The sequence below is a fragment of the Doryrhamphus excisus genome, linkage group LG15 (assembly GCF_037039965.1).
Source record: "Doryrhamphus excisus strain RoL-2023G ecotype Guam linkage group LG15, RoL_Dexc_Guam_v1.1, whole genome shotgun sequence".
Lineage (NCBI taxonomy): Eukaryota > Metazoa > Chordata > Actinopteri > Syngnathiformes > Syngnathidae > Doryrhamphus > Doryrhamphus excisus.
In genome coordinates, this window is record NC_136371.1 from 10,546,610 (window position 1) to 10,566,998 (window position 20,389).

At 41.5% G+C, this 20,389-nt stretch overlaps 1 long non-coding RNA gene across 1 annotated transcript; it reads left to right on the forward strand.

Annotated features, from left to right (window-relative positions):
- Positions 1–6,568: 6,568 nt before the first annotated feature.
- Positions 6,569–13,200, forward strand: LOC131104560 (uncharacterized). Its single transcript, XR_013629908.1, has 3 exons — positions 6,569–6,679; positions 12,148–12,272; positions 12,690–13,200. It is a non-coding gene; the product is annotated as an uncharacterized LOC131104560 (long non-coding RNA).
- The last annotated feature ends 7,189 nt before the right edge of the window (positions 13,201–20,389 follow it).

The window sequence follows — 20,389 nt, forward strand, 5'->3', positions numbered from 1 at the left end:
TACTGACAAATGTACAGTATATTGAAAAGACTGACTAAGATCCAGAAGAAAAAGCAGTGAGGATTACAGACTTTGCCTTTCACAGCATTGTCAATTCACTCCTAAATGTCCATTGCTTTCAAAGTAGACGCGAGACTCTTCTAAACAAAACAACTCCTGTTCTGTGTAGCTAGCGGCTGTTCTCGTTCTTCAGACGATGATGGTCTTCTTTCTATTTTCTCCTGGGATTGTCGGCGTACCCCCAGGTGACTGATAAATCCAATTCGAGCTTTGAAGGATCTTCTGTAGGTTGGACAGGTTGTTCCTTGGGTTAGATTTGGTCTGGATTGAAGTCACCTTACATGTCTTCGCCGCTTCTCCTGCAGTTCTTTACATCGGTTTGTTGCTATTCTTTCATGATGGATCCCCAGAGATTTTGTCTCTTGCATTTTCTTCTCAGATGTAAAAAGATGTTACATTTCTTCATGTTGGCCTTCCCCCTCTTTCAGCTGGGAATATAGGATCTGTTTTGATAAACAGCCATCTGACATTGGAACAACATGCCCACTGAGCTTTGATGCTTGCAGTGTCAGCTGATGTTCGTCTTTATGTTCTTAGATATCTTTGATGGCATATTTCCAATATTTTCAGTTGGTTTCTGATGGGTACAAGAGTGTTCTGACGACAACAACCTTGGTATCAGTTATGATGTCTCGGTCTTAAAAAATGATTATGTGAATCTCATCACTCAGTCATCATGATTTGATGACAGATGACTCCCAAGATAAGGAAGGTGAGCCACGCTATCCAAGGCTGCTTCTCCGAGCCTGATTGATGGTTGAAGATGGTCCAATAATTTGGGGCTGGTTGCTATGGAACCAGAGTTTTCTTGAGGTTTTGAGACCGAGGGATCTGTATGTCATCCGAAGACACTTCAGATCTGTTGCAGGTCCTCCTCAGAGAGAGCCGCAACAATGTTATACCTACGTCCCGTCTGACCCTCAGTTTGAGGACTCAGCAGTGACTGTGTAGCCACAAGAGCGAACAAATATTGACGAGAAATAAAGAAAGAAAATAGTGTTTTGATTGGTAAATTTTGTGTGGTATTGTTCTTATTTGGGTCTTTGTTGGGATGACCAGTCCCAAAAAAAGGAATTGTGTATTTTTCTGGGGTAAGCCCAAAGATGAAGAATGAATCCTTCCACCTACAGCGGTAATCATTAACACCTGTGAACATCACAAGCTTTTGGAAAAGCTGCTGAGTCTTGGAAAAACCTTCCAAAGGGCATTTTGTGAGTGTTGATCATCCTCCTCATCCTCCCCTCCTAAGCGGATCGGGGGTATGTTCTGACGCTTTGGCAGCCTCAGTCAGTGATAAGGGTAAGGCGGTCACCTCACAGAAAGCTGCGGGACAACACTGACCTCTTTTTGTTGACTTTGACACTGTCCTGTACTTGAGAGGAATATTTTTGGCATTTTTGTCTGGTCAAGCTGCAGCTTTTCAAAAATAAATGACAATTTGAAACCCTCCAAAGACAACTTGCTTTCTGCATGAGTAGTTTTGAAAGTTCTACAAAATTGGAACGTATGTTGAGCAGGGTAAAAAAAAAAAGCCATTTGGCAAATAAATTTCAGAAAGCGTGCAGATGAGGGAAAAAAACAGCTGGACATTTCTATCAGCTTTGCCGTTTGATTGAATTCAAACATTTTAGCACTCAGCAGCTTTGAAAAAGTAATGCTAATTAAGGACTTGTGTCATGGCACCTGTCAAGCAGCACAATTAAAAACATTGTTCACAAAAGAAAACCGTCGCCTACAATTTGAATGCAGCCAGCACCATCTAATTTGTTCAATTTTCACCACTGAAAGAGGGTACCAATTTGCTGAGCTGGGAGAGGAATTTTCAATCTAGGAGAAGTGACATCTAGAGTGGGCCTCTGCACCACCAGCCCCAACTGGTTCTCAACACACTTTAAATGAAAGCCTGTAATACAGATCAGTAACGTTGCAGGGCACTTAGTGAAAAAATCCAAGGAAACACAGCTGGAATAGGTGCATATTCCGGAAGATGTAGAAAGTTTTCTGTGCGGGTTATTGTGTGTAGCTGCTCTGTAGGAGTCCACAACTCTATACAAAGGGCCGAAAAATGAGCTTAATAGGTTCCCCTTTAAAGCATGTTACACTTCAGCAGATGGCCCCCGCTGGCACTCAAACAAAAGAAGTGAAAACCATTACTGCAATTCAGACGGGTTATTTTAGTCACACACAGTTTATTGTTAAATGTCCACAAGCGCGAACAGCTACCTCCTGGCATTATTCAAGTCAAAAATGTTATGCTAAACTATTTAAAAGTTTCTTTACTAAACTTTAAGCCCCCCCAAAGTTAAAGAGGAAAAACATAAACACATTCCTTAGCAGAGATGCAACTCTACAATAGTCGATATCATGTTTGGTGCAGTTTAAAGCCAACAACACGGCCACAAGGAGGCAGTAGTGCATTTCTAAGAGCTGGGCATGCATCTGTCCCATACAAATCTATACTCTGCAGTAACCAGGAAGCCAAAATCTCGCCATGTAAGGCAAAGAAGGTTACGTATTGAAGAAAAATTTTAATGCATGCCTGCACACACACACACAGTACGATTGGAAATTGGAAAATTGCAAATAGTTCAGGGTGTTACATATATTTGTTTTTTTAAAAAGGTTATTTTCATGTAAAATCACATTTTTTGTGTTTATGTTTATGTTTGTATGGCATCCTTGTTGAGACATTTTGGCAAACTACCGTATTTTATTTTTTAAGTCGAACTTTTTTTTCATAGGTTGGCTGTTCCTGTGACTTATACTGCAGAGCAACTTATAAATGAAAAAACTGTTTATGTTACATAAACACTGGACACCTTTTCTGTTCATGTTTATTTTTTGTGCAGCTGAATAACTATTGTGTTAGCATATTTTATATGTTTTCAGCCTGTTCTGTTATTTTATTGTTAGAACTTGCCTTCCAAGAGGATGTAATGTCGGTTTTGGTCAAGTAGTTTGTAAAATAAATTACCCGCAAAAATTGCGACTTATACTCGAGTGCGACTTATGTTGTCACGATGTGGGCGTTACCCTCTCGTGACAGCTCCTTTAGTTTCCTTCTTTGCCTCTGTTCTGGTTGCCATGCCATTTTTGTAACTACTTCCTTTCTTGTTCCCTTTTATTTTCTCTCAGACTCATTTCACACACCTGTCTCTAATTTCACACTCCCTATTTAGTTCAGGCGTGTGCTCTTTCGTTTGTGGCTTCATTGTCTTTGGTTTGGCTTGTTTGGTAGTTGCTGTCGGTTATCCTGCTGCTGCCGCCATTACTTCATTAAAAACAACCTTTTATTCGCACTTTTGGTCTTGCTCTCTGCATCCTGGGGTCGCATCGCAAAGCCCGCAAGCGCGAATGTGACATATGTATGTTTTTTTCTACCTAATTATGCATTTTTTGCATTGTGCGATGTATACTCCGGAGCGCCTTATAGTCCAGAAAATACGGTATATGTGGCTAAATTTGTGTCAAAGTGAAAGTTATGCTTTTCACAATAAACTTTTTTCTCACTTTATTTGCTGAGAACTGATATTTTGCTATGTTCTACTGTTAATTACTCAAGAATGAAAAAAGGTATATAACACTTTTTTTTTGTATATACCATAACTATATTGGCCAAGAACACAATATTTTGTGTGCCTTGAAAAATCTGTGAAAATCCAAAGTCAAGCGTCCAACCCAAAAAGCAGCATACCTTTGAGGGTACCACCAGACAGGCCAGTGTTGTTCCCAGCTTAGTTTTGTTCCGAGCATGTGCTGAGCCAGAATCCTGGGTGGGTGCAGCCTGTGTTAGGCCTGTGCCGTGTTGATTCATAGTGGCGGACACTAATTCCATGGCAAATGATGCTATTATTCAGGGGCTCAAATTGAATTACTCCATCCATTGGATCTGCTTAACATTTTCCCCATGGATAGTTTAGCAACCGGTGTAATCTCCCCTACTTACTTACAAGCCCGGTTTGTCACGCCAGGCGTTCTGTCTCCCTCCTGCCGTCTTAGGCTTAGTGTGAAGCATTGCTGCGGCGAAAACACATGATTCATCCCGCATGTGCCCACAAACACTGGTGACGGTAAACACATTAATACCTGCGAGCGGAAGGCGTCGGAAAACGGCATGCACACACACACACACACACAGCGGCACTGTTGAGGTCGGATAAAGCAGGAGCCGCCAGAACGATACAAAGGGGGGAAAAAACAGTCAAGTCTAGCATGACGAAAAGTCCAATTGAAGGCATTTAATTAGCATTGGTGCTTTTGTACGTGTTTTGTACTTCATGTTACTGCTGTATTTCAGTTTTGATATTTTTCTTACGATTTCTAAAGTGTATTTTGTGTGTGCGTGACCTCATTCTGTCAACCTCTGCATATATATTTTGGTTATTTCTGCAGATATGTTCTTTTATGACAGAATACGTGCACAAAAAACACATTCCTATTTCTGTCTTTGTCCCAAACCCCCCCTTAACACAACTGTCCTCGATTCTTGCAAGTTCCTCACAGCTTTTAAACTTTATTTACTGAGCCTTATCAATGTTTCAAACAGAGGCGGAAGATGCTTGACTGTGGAGTAAGCTGGGAGGCAAATGAATAAATACAAAAATAACAATTTGCCTGAAATCGTTCAGTCAGCTAAAAATCTATTTACCGTAAATTATATTGAGATCATTTCAAGCATGTAGGTGAAGCAAGCTTTGGGGAAAACTAGGATCTGAGGTACAGCTGAGGGGGCGGTACCCCTCCCCCCCTTCCCACCCGCCTGCCTGCAGTGCAGCAGGATAATAGGACACTCTCAGAGGTGCACAGATGTCTCCACCTTTTGCCTTAATTTAGAAAAGTATGACCTCTACCCAACAAGGAAACGCATGACATTGTTTTGGGACGTCTGCATTCAACCATCCACCCTGATGGACCACAGTTTTGTGATACTGCGTGCACATGTGTGGCTGTCTTATTCCCCACAGCGTATGATTTCTAAAAGCAAACTCCTCTTAGCCCCGGCTTTGAGGTGCTGTGCCCCTGTTTTTGAACACTCCACCTCCATTAACGGACAAAGATGAGAGCATAAGATGAAAGCAGGATGTTGCCATTGCTTCGTGACGATGTGAATGGTTCTGCTCACTGCAAACATTAACTTTGCATTTTAGGTAAGAAACTACCAAAGATAATACCTCTTACTACTTTTCTGACCTATAAATGTAGTTAGAATGTCATATTCTCCTGTTAAACGATGCCACAGTTTCAGATAATGACGTTTGCGTTAGCTAAAGCTACTTACCATTCAGAGGCATCTTGAAGTAACCGCTTTTCTTGAGGAATCTGGATCCAACACAAATGAATGTATGTTAAAGACAGACAGTTGGGGTGGAGGGGGGGGGGGGGGGTCATGTGGGGCCTCTGTCCTTCCTGCTTGACTGCACCAGGCGGCCTGCATGCTGCTGCTGCGGTTTGGGGTTGCTGCACTATGGCTGCTGCGGGCGCCAGGCTGTATGTTATGGCAGTGGGGCTTGGTCTCGCTTGCGGGGACCGTGGCCCTGGGTGGCGGGCGAGGGAAAGGGGGCCGTGCACCTCGTGGTAGCACCTTTTCGTCATTCTCTCAATGTCCAGGTAAAAGCTCCACTATTTTGTTACTATTAAGGTCAATGCTTAGAAATAAGTGTTACAAAATGAACAGTGAGGTCAGAAAACGTCTCAGAATGCCCGTGATGGAACATACTGACCGGGTATGTATGAATGGAGTGTTTGTATTTGTGTCACTATTTGGTCCCATCTATTTGTGTATCTGTGAATGGTTGAATGCAGCTACAGAACGCAGCATCTTCACTCCCAAATGAGCATCACTTGTCAGCTCCAACGCTTGGTGGAACGCTAATCCCACAGCAGTGACAACACTTTTATTATTGGTCTGTATCCACCAGTCTCATAAGTCAGTGATACATGGCTTTCTCTCTGCTTGAAACAACTACCTCATTATCCCTTTCTAGCCTTAGGTAGACAAAAAAAGGAATCAACTCTTTTCTTACCCTGGGCTGTTGCACATTTGGATCCCGTATTAGTATTTTTTTTGTATGAGTCAGGGGCGTCACTAGGTTCTGAGGACAGGGGGGGCTTAGCCCATTGGAGATGCACAGGATATGAATGAATGTGGTAGACTTTAGGAAATTCAAAATACAAATAACGAACAAGAACCGGGATATAACTTTCCCACTTTTGGACAGATTTAGCAGAGATACTGATAATTGTTTTAGGCCACCATTAAATTTTAATGAATGCCGATTTTTTTTATCACATTAACACCATCAACAAGAAAAACACAACAGATTTAACAGACATACGCTACTACTATTATTATCATCCACTCACAATAATGACAAATGAATCATAGTGGAATCAGCTCAACTTAGTAACCCGAAGTGTGCATCCCTAATGTGAGAGAAACACAACTGATGCTGTGCCCCCAAAGACTGAAGAAAGCACAGAGCACACCAAACTACAACCAGGACCATGATATTAGCTACTGGCTAGCTAATTAGCATATGCAGTGGTCCTTTATGGCTGGAATCTACCTCTTGGTCGCAAAACAACAGAGGTAAAAGACGTGAGCCGATATCGTCTATAAGTCTTTTTTTCCATTTAATTTATTTATATTTTTTATTTTTTTGTAAAATAGGAAATACTTGGTTCATGGTTCAATCTGATGTTAACTGTGGGCTGGAGCTAACTAATTGCTACCAGCAGTGATGAATACTTACTTTTTTGAAAAACCTTCGTATATCCATTCTTCTCCTACTGCTGCTCTAGTCAATAGTTGGCTCTGTGTGCAAAACTGTGTGGATTCTCAGTGATGAGGGATGTACACTACATGGCCAAGTGGAATGGACTGGGTAATGGTGCAGTGAAGGGGCCTTACACTATCATATAAAGGGAAATGGACAGATTTATCATTATAAATTAATGACGGGTAATGTGAATATTTATTTTAACTCCTATTCTTGCCCTATTAGATAAATTTGTCAGAGATTTTTTTTTTAAATCAATAAAAAAAATCAATAAAAAATATAAAATTATTTAGGGGGGCTGAAGCAAAAAAGCCTATTTTAGGCCTAATGGTGCCACTGGTATGAGTATTATTTCTGTACGACAGCAGGAAACACCTCTGGTTATGAATCAAATTTACCTCCATAACATATGGTACCTGGATGATGATGTATGGTAGTTAGAGGATGGTACGTTCTAAAATAGACAAGAATAAAGACAAAATATTGTTACTTTGAATGATGAATAACATCATAGTAACTCATTCGCTACCGAAGACGTATTTATATGTTTTTTTTTCTGACCACTTGCTCCCCAAGACGTATTTACCAGCACAAGGTGGTAAAAGTGTATTTTATAAGAACTCGGCCTGCATCTCTCCCATTGAAGGCTGATCTCCCAGGAAGTGAAAAGGCATCTTTCCGACTTGTGCAGAGAAGCTTAACGCATGCACACGCACAGTTTAGTTGCAAATGTGAAAATTAATACTTTGAAAACTAAACTGATATTTTGCTGAAAGTTCTCCTGAATGCCCTTAGTTCATGCTCGAAAATGATTAATATCATGGAAAATACATACACTTTGCTTGACTTTACAATATATATATGTTTTGACTAATGGGCCGTATTCAACCATGAAACAGCATGATTTATGAATTCATATATTTTTGGAAGCCGCAAAATTTAAATGACTGTATTGAGAGCAAACACTGGTGCCAAACAAAGGCCAAGTTGTCAGCGCTAACAACAGATGCAATGGTTTGCCCGCTGACCTGCATTAATGACATCATGATATCATATACTGGAACCATCTGCGGCCCGCGGGGCTCAATGATCCATACTTGTTCCTCCAGCTCACGTTGGACACTATGTGAAACACACTCAAATGACTTCCATAAATGCAAATTGGCTATTATAATGTTTAACAGCTGGTGCTTTCATTCACAGCTAATGTTGACAAATTAGCAGTTAGCAGCTAAATCACGCATAGTTGAGTACCTGGATTAGCGCCGATATGCACCACCCACACTCAAATGTAAGCAGGGTAAAAAATGGATGAAAAATTGTAAACCAAGAGTGCAAAATAACAATAAAAGGACTATAATAACAACATGATTGGAGACGCTCCCTAGCGTCAAGTAGAGATGCACCTCATCATGTAACCCAACCCAGCAAATTGTCATGTGGGAACTTAGATTACAGTTGTGTTGCCCGGCAACCACAGACACACAATTCTCCTGTGATTCTAGATCCACCAGAGATGTATTAACAAGGGAAACACGCATAGATGAAAGAGAGATTGGAGGAATACCCCTTACTCACGTTTTGAAGACGGCGTTTGCAGTGGAATGCGGCGAGGTTCAGGGCTGGTCAAGCGCTGACTCCTTTGGACTTTTATTTTGTTAACACAGGTTGCTGTATTGAAGTAAAAAGAGAATTCACTGTTATTAATTTGTAATAAACTGACAAACACACGTGGTCTTAGATGAAGTACATGCCTCCTATGCATCTCTACGCTTGGATGTCTATTCTCCACGCTCAGGATAGTCAGCGGTGCATGCAAATATCATTAATGCATTGGACCTGTAGCTAAACCACTATTCGAAAAATGCTGGCTTTTCCTCTTGATAGAAGGACAGCAGCGACAGAAACAATAATGACGTCACACAAACAGCAATTGGCGAGCACCATGATCCAACTCGGTGCTCTGCAGGCTTGACTGCACACTTAAGAGGAGAGATTCGCCACAGCGTCATCTCGGCTTTCTGCCCCATATTTGATCAGGAAATACACAAATTCAACAAGAAAATGTAAAAAACAATGGATACATGCAGTTCAATAGACAAATAGTTTTTTTTAGTATTTCATTATGATACAGTAGGTGAGGCGTCTCGCTCGAGCACACGTCACTGAGCATTTGATAGGTTGCTTGTGTCTCAGGCCAGTCGGTCATGGAGGTGAGAGCTAAACGGAGACATGAGAGGACCCGAATGCAAGAATGAGCCGAGAGTACGTAGGCACCCGAAACTACACACAAAGATCACAGCGAGTCCCTGGAGACAATCATTAAAAGGCTCCAAAAGTAGAAGAACAGGAGCGGATTGGTAGCGAGACTGATGACGTCTGAAGGATAGTTTTTACATGCAGGAAACAAACGCATATCGTTTTAAGTGAGGAAAGAAATGGACAAATGAACATTTAAAATCGCTTTTAACTTGATTGAAAACTTTATTGGATAGACAGTGAGGGGGAGGGGAGTGAGAGGAGGCGATTCGCAAGAACAACTAATCAACAGCTTCCTGTGTGATCTCAGTTTTGTTTGCAACTTTTAATTTGCTTTACAGCAACTTTACCTGTAACCACCCCCCCCCGCCCCCCCCCCCCCAGCTCACCCCGCTACCTTCAGTGCAAAGATCCAAAACAATGAAGTTCATCTTGGGAAAAGCCTGATCCCTTCAGCCACCCTTACGAAAAGAAAATATATTTATCAATATATTACTTTAAATATATTGTATATATACGTATTGTATATAATATATTATATTATATATTATACAGTATATTATATATTCATGTAATAAATGGCAATATATTGCAGAATATACAAATGATTGTCGCTTTCAATATATTGAAATATATTAAATCCAAATATATAATATATGAGTTTATATATCCCAAATGATATGCAATTTTATATATGTAAAAATATAGTCCTTTTTTGGTTGCAATATATTGGAAAATATAAACATAAGATCCCATATATGGAAATATATTTCCTAATACATTGCATTATATTTGCCAATATACTGCAATATTTTTTTTCCATAAGGGCACAGCAGCCTTGAATTTGTTGTTCCATTGTTGTCGTTACCCTTTGCTGCCTTTGACATGTTGTAACGTAACGTTCAGTCAGTTAAGACTCATTTCCCCTTGGAGACCAATGACTCTAATCTAAGCAATAACCATTTTTATACATGTGACAAATTGACATTGCCCATCATAAACTGCTCTTATGTTCATGTTAAGTTTGTGTTGTAACACATTGCACGTACTTTCTTCACAACATTGGGGAACTGGAAATCTACAGGAGTGTTTGTTGAGAGATCATCCTCACACGTCCACACCTCTGACAAAGTAAACAAGGAAGTGAGGACGTGGGTGGGCCGTGCAGGGACACATTTGATTTGTGAGACAGTTGACGTGCAGGTTTGAGCGCTACTCTGGGACAAATTATGTGCGGGGAAGTTGCAAGGCGGTGCATAATTTGCAGGGAGTGTGGGCTGCACCGGAGGAAAGGTGGGTGGAGGGCAGAGGTGGCGGGAAGTCATTCATTCATTCATTTTCTACCGCTTTTCCTCACAAAGTTCATGGGGTGCTGGAGCCTATCCCAGCTGTCTTCGGGCGAGAGGCGGGGTACACCCTGGACTGGTGGCCAGCCAATCACAGGGCACATATAGACAAACAACCATTCACACTCACATTCATACATATGGACAATTTCATTTCATTTCATTTTCTAAACCTTTTTTGGAGTCGCCAATTAACCTAGAATGTTTTTGGATTATGAGAGGAAACCGGAGTCCCCGGAGAAAACACACGTATGCAAACTCCACACAGAGAGGGTGGAATTGAATGCTGTGTGGCCTGTGCGCTAACCACTCAATCTGGCGGGAAGTCAGTGTTTTGCAAATCTCAAGTCTGAAGTTTTTAATCTGAAGTCTCGAGTAAGGTTAAGTCCAAGTCAAGTCTCAAGTCATGCCAAGACAGGTCAAGTAATAAACTTGAAAGTTTATTACTTTGTCACAGCATTATTATTATTATTACATTATTGATTATTATTAATATTATTATATTATTTATTATTATTATTCGAAATAAAATGGCATTAAAAGTAACAATTTATTACATTTGACAAATACAAAAAAATCATTTTGAATTGTTTTATGTCATATATAAAATAAGACCAGTTAGTATTTTCAAGTCATTAGACTCGAGTCTGAATGAAGTCCTGAGTCTTTGATGTCAAAGTCCAAGTCGAGTTGAAAGCCTTTGACGATATTGTCAAGTCCATTCCAAAGTCATCAAAATTGACCTGCCTCCACATCTGTGGTGAAGGGTCTTGCCCAAAAACCTTGTCAGAGGACGCTGGGTTCAAACCGCCAACCCTCCAGTTTCTGCCTCCTGAGCCACATTCCTTGTCCTTCACACATGGCTAAGCTCTTATGCGACCAAAAATAAAATATTGTTTTTTTTTCTTTATTTTCTTTACTTTTACTGATTCATTCCTTGTACAAACAACCCCTCTGAAACGCTACAATCCGTTCCTCTTCCATCACAAGCAGTGGTGCAGTAATCGACTTTAATGGGCATATCAGAGGCTCTCAGACAGGTGCTGCTTGAGTCATGGTGAACAAACAACAATCCAGAATGAAGAAAAGACAAAATCAGAATTGTTATCAAAGCACCTTCTTAATTAAATCCAGCATGACACCAGTAGCTCAGCCCCGGCGTGTTGTTGAGGTAAAAGAGAAAGAAGCCAGCAGATATGCAGCTGAGGGAAAACAGGATGTGTAGGTTGGCAAAGCTCATTCTTGATTTTTACAAGAATAGTTCAGCTGAACGACCGCTTTGCGTGACAGGGGAATCTATTTATGTCCAGCTCCATCCCATCGGTGACACGATGTCCCCTTTTCGCCTGTTAGTGTTGGCCAACGATGCATGGGAGGAAGGAATTTCTCTATTTTCCAGAAAATTTCCCTTATTTTCAAATGCATTGACAGGTAGGGTGTGTGAGAGGGAGAGAGTGAGCGCGTGGGGGTAGAGTGAGGGATTTTGCTTTCAGAGGGAGACTGATGGAGGCTGGCAGACAGGCGTTTAGGGAGCAGTCCGTCTGTTGCACAGTGTAGGCAGAGCCAGCCACCATCCATCTCCATTATACACGTCCACATGCCACTGGGCAGGGGACAACTCCTCCGAGAGTGACCGGGGGAGGGGAGGGGAGGGCACTTGTCTGTCAAAACCGTATGTATGTTGCGCTTGTGTTAATCACCAGCGGAGCAAGGCGGGCGCCAGGACGGACACGACAGGAACTCATCCTTCACGGTTGAGACGGTGCCTGTTGGCTCTCGAGAAGCAACACTTGTATCTACTTTGGAATACGCACATTAGACGCCAAAGGTAAGAAAGTAAAAGGCATTTTGATTGAATTTGATGTTGACATGATGTTGACATGTAAAGTGCTGCACAACACAAGTCAACACTGATTGGGGCAAAATAGCGTCAAATAGGCCAAATAACCATCCCTCCACTGTCCCGCAGCAAGTGAGACAGATCATCAAAATACTGGCCAACTTTAGCACCGCATTCACCACGGCTATGATTAAGGTGGCTCTGAAAAGTTTGTACAATCCGACTTAAAGGTCGCCTCAGCAGAGTTCATGAGGGCGTGGTGTGAATGGGTCTGCAATTTAATGAAAACCACATTTAAACTCAAATGGCTTGTTTAAGTTTAAGACTGTAGCTTGAAAAAGTCTGAATCTGCACTAATATTTGACATTCATGTCATTTTTCTGTCACAACTTCCTAATGGCAAAGACAAAAGGGTTTGTTGGACACCACAAAGCCCATTGCTATGCGGGGGACGAAACGGCCTACAGGATGGAGGGAGCAAGTCTGGAGGAATGGTGCGAGGAAACCTCCTCACCCTCAATGCAGACAAGACAAAGGAGATGATAGTGGACATGAGGAAGAAGAGGCCACGTCACTGAGGACTTCACAGTGAGGGACATCCAAGACTCACAGCTGGTCAAGAAGGCTTGACAGTGGCTGTACGTTCTGAGGAGGCAGAGGAAGTCAACTTCTAGCTGCATCCTGAGAGCATGACTGTGTGGTACAGCGCCACTAAAGCCATGGAGCAAAAACACCCGCAGGGAGGATAATCAGGACCCCGGTGCCGTCTCTGCAGAGCATCGACGACCACAGAGTCCACAGCAGAGCTGCCTCCATCATCAAGGACCCCACCCTCTCACAACACGGACCGTTCACACTTCTGCCCTCAGGACGGAGGTACAGGAGTGTGAAATGCAGAACAACCCGCCTAAAGTAGTCGTTGTAGTCCACTGCCAGCAGACTTAAAGAGCTCATTAGAACGCTACACCACTTTAATACCAAACCTCAAGACTTGAAATTATATCTTTTTTATTTGTGAATACTATTTTTAAGCCTTAATATTTCTCTTGATTTGTTTTACTTTTGGTCGTATCTATTTTTTACGATTCTCTTTATGCTGGTAATGTGAGTGGACAGCAAAGTAAGAATTTCATTGTACAGGGAAACCTGTTTCTTTGCTGTTCACATGACAAAAAAGACTCTGAATTGACTTGATTTGTGACACGGCGCCATCGCTGCAGAGACACAGACTTCAAATCACCGTTATACGGATATTGGGATCAGGAGAAAGTGTGTGCAGCAGAAGTATACTTTTCAGATGACAAGAATTAAATTCAAATAAAATTAGTTTTGTATTGAAAACGCATCAAACCAAACAATTGCACCCCGAGCCTTGAGCATTTAAGCCAAATATGGGTGTGAGGTGTTACTTTACCCACTAATGTATGATCATATCGCTGATGCATCCAAGTGAGCGCCATCATCCTGTATGAATGTTGAAGCATCGCCACAAAGCTGTTTGGGGTTTTTTATGTATGCATTAGCAAGCATACAAATTGCATTTTCACTGCTAAGTTTACACCGAAAGAGCATCTGGGGGCTGAATCGTGACATGTGGCCATTGGGAGGATTTATGCATTTGGACTTTGTGACCATCAGCTTTTCAATATCATGAACCGTCTTAATGGGCTGGGTGTCCATGAAGGAAGACGTTACGTTGATTTTCAGTGTACAGAAAATCCGTTTACAACCATGTAGTCATATTGATTCCTTTGATTTTCTATCAGACTAACCCAAAAACAAATGTTTTAATGCTATGTCAACATCTGAGCTCGACCACCAATTTCAAATTGAATTATCACCTAAATTGTTATTCAGATTCAAATCCCTTTCCCGAGAATAATGGAAAAACAATCCCATTCAGGGTCAAACTGTCACCATCATAAAACCTGTATAAATATTTGAATACACTTCAGAGTCGATACAAGACGTGAATAAAAATAAGTTGCCTCCTGTGAATATTAAAAGACAAAAGCAATAAAAGACCGTCTTTAATAACAAATGACAAAGCTATCATGTGAATGTTCGCTTGTCTTCCAAATATGCCTTAAAATGTCACATTTTCACTTTCAAATATCACAGAAGTGTAAAACTCAACAAAACACTCTACTTAAGTTGAATAACGAGTGACAAAGCATCCGGTGAGGCTGGAATCAGACCGCTTTGAATCATGAGTCCACTTAATTCATGTGATTTTCGGTCTCGTCGTCCTTGTCGTCAAAGTTGGAAGCTGCTTCTTTTGTGGTGTGAATGTAAAAACAACAAAATAAAGACACCTCCTTTGATGCTCACTCTTGTTTAGTGTGCCGAGGGCATGTGCTTCCAACTCCAATAATGATTTGATTTGAGCTGTTCCACCGCATCAAGGTAGCGATGTGATTTTCTTTAATCACACGTAAACCCACTGAGTGATGCTACGTGACCAAGAATGAATGACACCAAGTTAACCTTCAGCGTGACAGACATGGCCACAGTTTACCACGGAGCCAAAGGGTTATCGCATTAACCGCGTCATACCTTCCCGTGGTTTCCAGCACAGCGGTCGTGTTCAGGACTGCTGTGTTTTACAGCGTTGCATCTTATCTCGTTTACTGAGGTGAAATGACTGACCATAGCACCCTCGTAAAAATACATAAAAAACTGACAACCGAGACTGAATGACGGGTTTCATGAGGCCGTGGCTGCCTGAAAGAACGGCCTCCAAGTGGCTAATGCAGCAAACACAAAGTGGGAAACTTGGAGAGAAACCTGTTCCACTGGGCTGCACACTCCTTATTACTCCAAATGCAAACATGCTTAGCTTCATAACACCATAATCCAAAAATAAACCTTCTCAGACTCACCAAACTCATTCCTGTTTGTATATTATAGTTTAGCACGAGGCTGACAAATGCAAATGAGCAAAAGAGCACACTGTTAAATATTCAGAAGCATCTATAAGAGAGGATGCCAACAACTGGGAGGTCTTACATGTCCTGACTGAGTTTCTGCCCTCCTCACAACATTCTGGGTACATTCTGTTATTCCGCTTTTGAATGGAAATATCTGCTGCCTGCTAAAAATGTGAAACACTGAACATGGGATCTAGTCCTGTGAATATTCCCATGGTTTCAGGTGCGTCTGCGGGCACCCACACAACTGCATCTATAGACTGCTTCTATGTTAGAGGAGAAATACCGTCATTTTGGGGGTTAAAAAAACGCTACTTTTTTCTTTTAATGAGGCCCATGATGCCATAGAGAGCAGTTACAGGAAGTAGTGTGGAAGTAGCAGACAGTAGCATCACATTTTGAAGTCTTATGCAGCGATTATGTTTAGATCTGACAAATTTTAAGTACGTTTGATCAAGTCTGGAATGGAATGGAATGGCCTTTATTGTCATTATACAAGATGTACAACGAGATTGGAGAGCTTCTCCTTTCAGTGCAGTAGTCAAGTTTTTTTAAAAAAGTATATAAAAGTAGAGTAAAAAAGACAATTTAACAAGATATATACAAGATATCCAAAATATACACATAGTATTGCACAGGAGCATATGCAGGAGCAGACATATTGCAGATATATTAATTTTAGTGCAATGATAAATGGGTCATAGTGCAAATAATGACTGGTGTGTACAGATGAGTAAAGTCACATATGAGTGTATTGTATTGGGTTGTTAAATAAATAAATATGATTGAGGTAGTAACAGTCTAGATTTACTACCGCTTGTTTGGACTGTTTGGACTGCTTGGACCGCGGCAGATGTTGAACTCCACTGAAAAAAAAAACAAGAGTGACCCTTGGAACAAGTAAGAAAGGATGCACGCAAAGTGAACATGACAATACAAGCACATTCTCTGTGTTCTTCTGGGATTCAGATGATTTTTATCAGTTTTTATTTCATATTGGTGAATTATTTACCAAGTAATCATCTCATTTATATTACAGAAATATTTCAATCATTATTCTGTTCAACTTGCACGTAAGAAAAGTCTGTAAAAATGACAAGTTTCTATGTTTTCCTTCTTTCTTTTTTTTAAGCACGGGGTTGGGCACCATTGGATAATATGGGAACGATACACAACCCTGCTTTTTAGTGGCTGAACTTGCAGCATCCGTAACCACAGGCGTTTCATATGCAGCAAGAGATAAGCAAGCTGTGTGCCTTTGTGTTTTTCCTGGGTCAAATTGCCACATCAATGAAAGAAAGAGGCTGGGGGTCTATCTTCGGTAAACTGTGCTGGTGAAAGTCATTTCATGTTGTAGTCGGTCAGATACCACAGTGTTTTTACTCTGCAAAGTTGTTCTGTCCATAATGAAGGATGTCCTCCAACATAATTGAATTTCATGTTCCAACTCGAAATTAGATCCCGAGCTTTCACTCCCAAATAAGGAAGAAAAAGAACTTTCAGCGTACATCTTCTTTTCTCAGACGAACTCCAATAAGTGTCTGAGGAAGGTAGGAATCATTGAGAGATTGTTAAAAAATCTGAGACTTTTTCAGAGATAGACACGGTTAAATCGTCTCTCTCTTTGGAAGAGCGAACTGCAGTACAGTTAATGAACCCCGCTAAATCAGCTCAGCGTATATGGCGTCATCGAGAGAAATGGGCTTTTAAGTGTCACGCAGATGCCAAACACTGACTACACACTGAAGGTTAGGAGGTGCGCTTGGATTGTACACAATTAGGTTGAAATGGCATCACAGCGTTCTCCAAAAGCAGCTCATATCAGAGTCCACTGGGCTAGACTTCATCCATAACAGATTAACAGTGTATTTTCAGCTATGGTCACCTATGCACTGTTAGTGATGTGTTTAAGGCAACACCGACCGTGGAACTTTTGCCCGTCTAATTTATAAATAAAACACCCCATTTTACTTGCTTTTTGTCCCAGCTGTACCATTCTGGGTGAGAATGACATGCTAACGAGTAACTGTGTCCTCAACAGATGTAAGGTGTGTGTCAATTGTGTGGGGCGGAATTCCAGTGTGTGAAGAAAAGGTGTGAATGCATGCATAATTTCCATGAACTAGTGATGAAAGGCGAGGCAAGTTCATTTGTAGAGCACACTTCACAAAGAAGGCAGTGCTTTACAGAAAAGAAGATCAAATCACTTCATAAAATCATAAAAAAACATAAATATCTATAAATTATTCCATTAAAAAATGAAGACTGCAAATGAAACATTTTCATTTGTCATATGCACAGTTGAATACAAGCGTTTTCATCTTAGATTTGAACTTTGCCAAAGTTGAGGATTGTAACGCATCTTCTGGAAGACTGTTCCAGACTCTTACATGTCCATGGTGTACTTCGGCACAAGACCATGAAAAGACTTATATGCCAGCAGAGCTGTTTCAAAGTGTGTTCTGTGAGAGACAGGAAGTCATTGCAGAGACCTGAGTACTGGATTATGGTCCTATTTCCTGGTTTCGGCAGGACTCGAGCATCCCGTTGCCTATTAGTCTCTCTAAATCTAGAATATAAACTATTCCTTTGATTTTGGCAATGTTTTGTAAGTGGCAAAAAGCCGATCATGTTATATGTTATTTAATGTGGCCGTTAAAGTTCAGATCTGAGTGCATTATTACTCCTGGATTTCTAACTTGACCAATGAAGTTTTTAGAGAGTCTCAAGGTGACACTTTGTCTTTGTTTCTGTGGGCCAAAGACAATGATTTCAATTTTGTTTGAGTTTAGCTGGAGAAAGTTGTTTTGCATCCACGCACTGATTTGTTTGATGCAGTGACAAAGTAAATATACAGGACCATGTTCACTGGCTGTCAGTGACACGTAGATCTGAGTGTTGTCCGCATGGTTGCGGTAGGACACATTGCAGCTGCATATTGGCTATCCTAAAGGAAGCATGTGTAGATTGAACAATAGGGGTCTAAGGATTGACCCATGGGGAACCCCACAGGTCTGAGAAACAGTTACAGTTGCAAAAACAGACACTTTTACGGGTGTCTCAATTACCTGTTTACTTCCTATTCGCAGAGATCTACTGCAGATGTTGAAATCAGCGCCAACACTTTCTGAAGAGAGTGCATTTGTAGCTTGATACACAGAAGCCGTACACAACACGGCAAAGGGACATGGTCTCATGGCTTTTTAAAGCCCATAAAGCTCCATGTGTGGATGGGCTGAGCAAACGTCCACGCATCCGCTTTCATCCCAGCTAAGGGCTGCTTCAGTGTTCCATGACATTGTGCCTTCTGTGTATGGGCATCCATATCTACAGGAGCCTTCTCTGTGAGGGAACAAGGGGCAGCCGTTGTGGAAAAGATGCGTGATGTGAATGAACTAGCAATGCTTTGATCAGGGTTACTGCTGATTTTGACAACCACACACAAATAGTGTTGGGAGAACAACGGGCTTCCCACAGCAGGTGGGTCCATACCATCAGCACATACGCCATTAAAACCTAGCAAGACAGGAAACACTTAACATGTTGCAGGGATGATGATGATGATGATGCCACATGCCTCTCTGTCTCTCTCTCGCTCGCTCGTTCTCTCACATCACACCAACACACACATACATACAGGTTGTGCACCCCGTCACTGTGTACGTCTGGTTGATTAATGATTGTTCTCCACACCTCCCACTCACCTGCACTCGGCTGCTTGATTGATGATCCCAGGGGCTTGACAGACGGACAGCTGTGGCATGGTGGAGGGCCCAGGCATTCCCGCCGGCATCCGCATCCTTCTCCTCCTCAGCGGGGACAGTTGTGTGTCCCATCAGGCCACATCATCTTTTAATTGCACTGAATAAAAATATGAAAATAAATGTTGAGATGCACTTTTCACGATCATGATGCATATGAGGCGACTTGATGCAAATCATCAACATTTACTCACGTGTATTAGGTATCATCACACTCTATATTCAAGTTTCCATTTTTAAAAAGGTTTGACATGGTTCTTAAGGTCAAAGATAGGAATCAGTATTTTATCATTGCATTTGGTTTAATGGTGATGTTGTGTCATGCTGCTGCATCTTTATTTTAACCCATTTTTCGGTCTATTTATAACACAAAGCCTGACTTTAACGTGAGTGATAGGCTTTCTCCGTCTCCACGAATGAAGCTCACGGTGCGGCGTTTGAGCAACAAGACAGTGGTAGCAGACGGGAGGCTGGCTCTCTTTTCTGCCTCTCAATTCTATTGTGAAGTGAGAGCAGTGAGAGCGGAGGAGCGGCATAGAGCCATAAATCATATGTCGACTAATGGCAGTTCCAAATGAGGCCTCTCATCAGACGAGACAAGTGCCGCTCCGTGTACTGCTTTGGGCTCCACTATAACATCTGTACGCTGCCTGCCACGCGTGTCGCTCTCACATTCATTAGGAAATGTCTACGAAGCCGTAAAAGTTCAATTTGGAGCCAACTGGATCTGAAAAGTTGGTGGTGACAAATAATCAAAAGGAGCTGAAAGGTTCGCCCATGGGCGACAGAGCAATGTGGCGCCCCGTTTTATAGTCAAATCAATACATAAAAGTTATACATTTACAAGAAAAAATCATACATATACGAGAAATATTACCGTTTCCCAAGGCCAAATGTCACATAAGTCCACTCAGTTCACCGTGCCGTTTGGGTCGGAACCAGGAAGTCCATGGAACCACTGCAGAAAGAGGTGCACAATCTCAATACAAAGCACCCCAAAAAAAAGCACCCAAAAGTCCCCTTTAAATGAAAGGGTAATGAAAAAAAAGAAAACAATTCCTTACCTTCATCCCTGTGGCTTATTGAGAGAGAGAAGTAGAAGAGGCAGGTGAAGCGTTCTGGTCTGGCAGCCATGTCAATAATAACACCATATAAGACCATGACGCTGTGTAATAATTACTGTCGCTGTTAGAGGACCAGAAAGGGCTTTTTTTCTACACCGAAGCTTTGAAGGTAAATGGCGGTTCCTTTCCTGTTGCGACTGTTTTGTATTGATTTTGGCATAACCACTGCTTTTGAAAAAAATTGCCAACGATAATGATGAAGTAAACAATGCTGCAACACATGTCGACATGACACCGTTATCGACACTTTCGATTCAAATGCAGGCAATAATTGGGAACAAAGCCAAGAA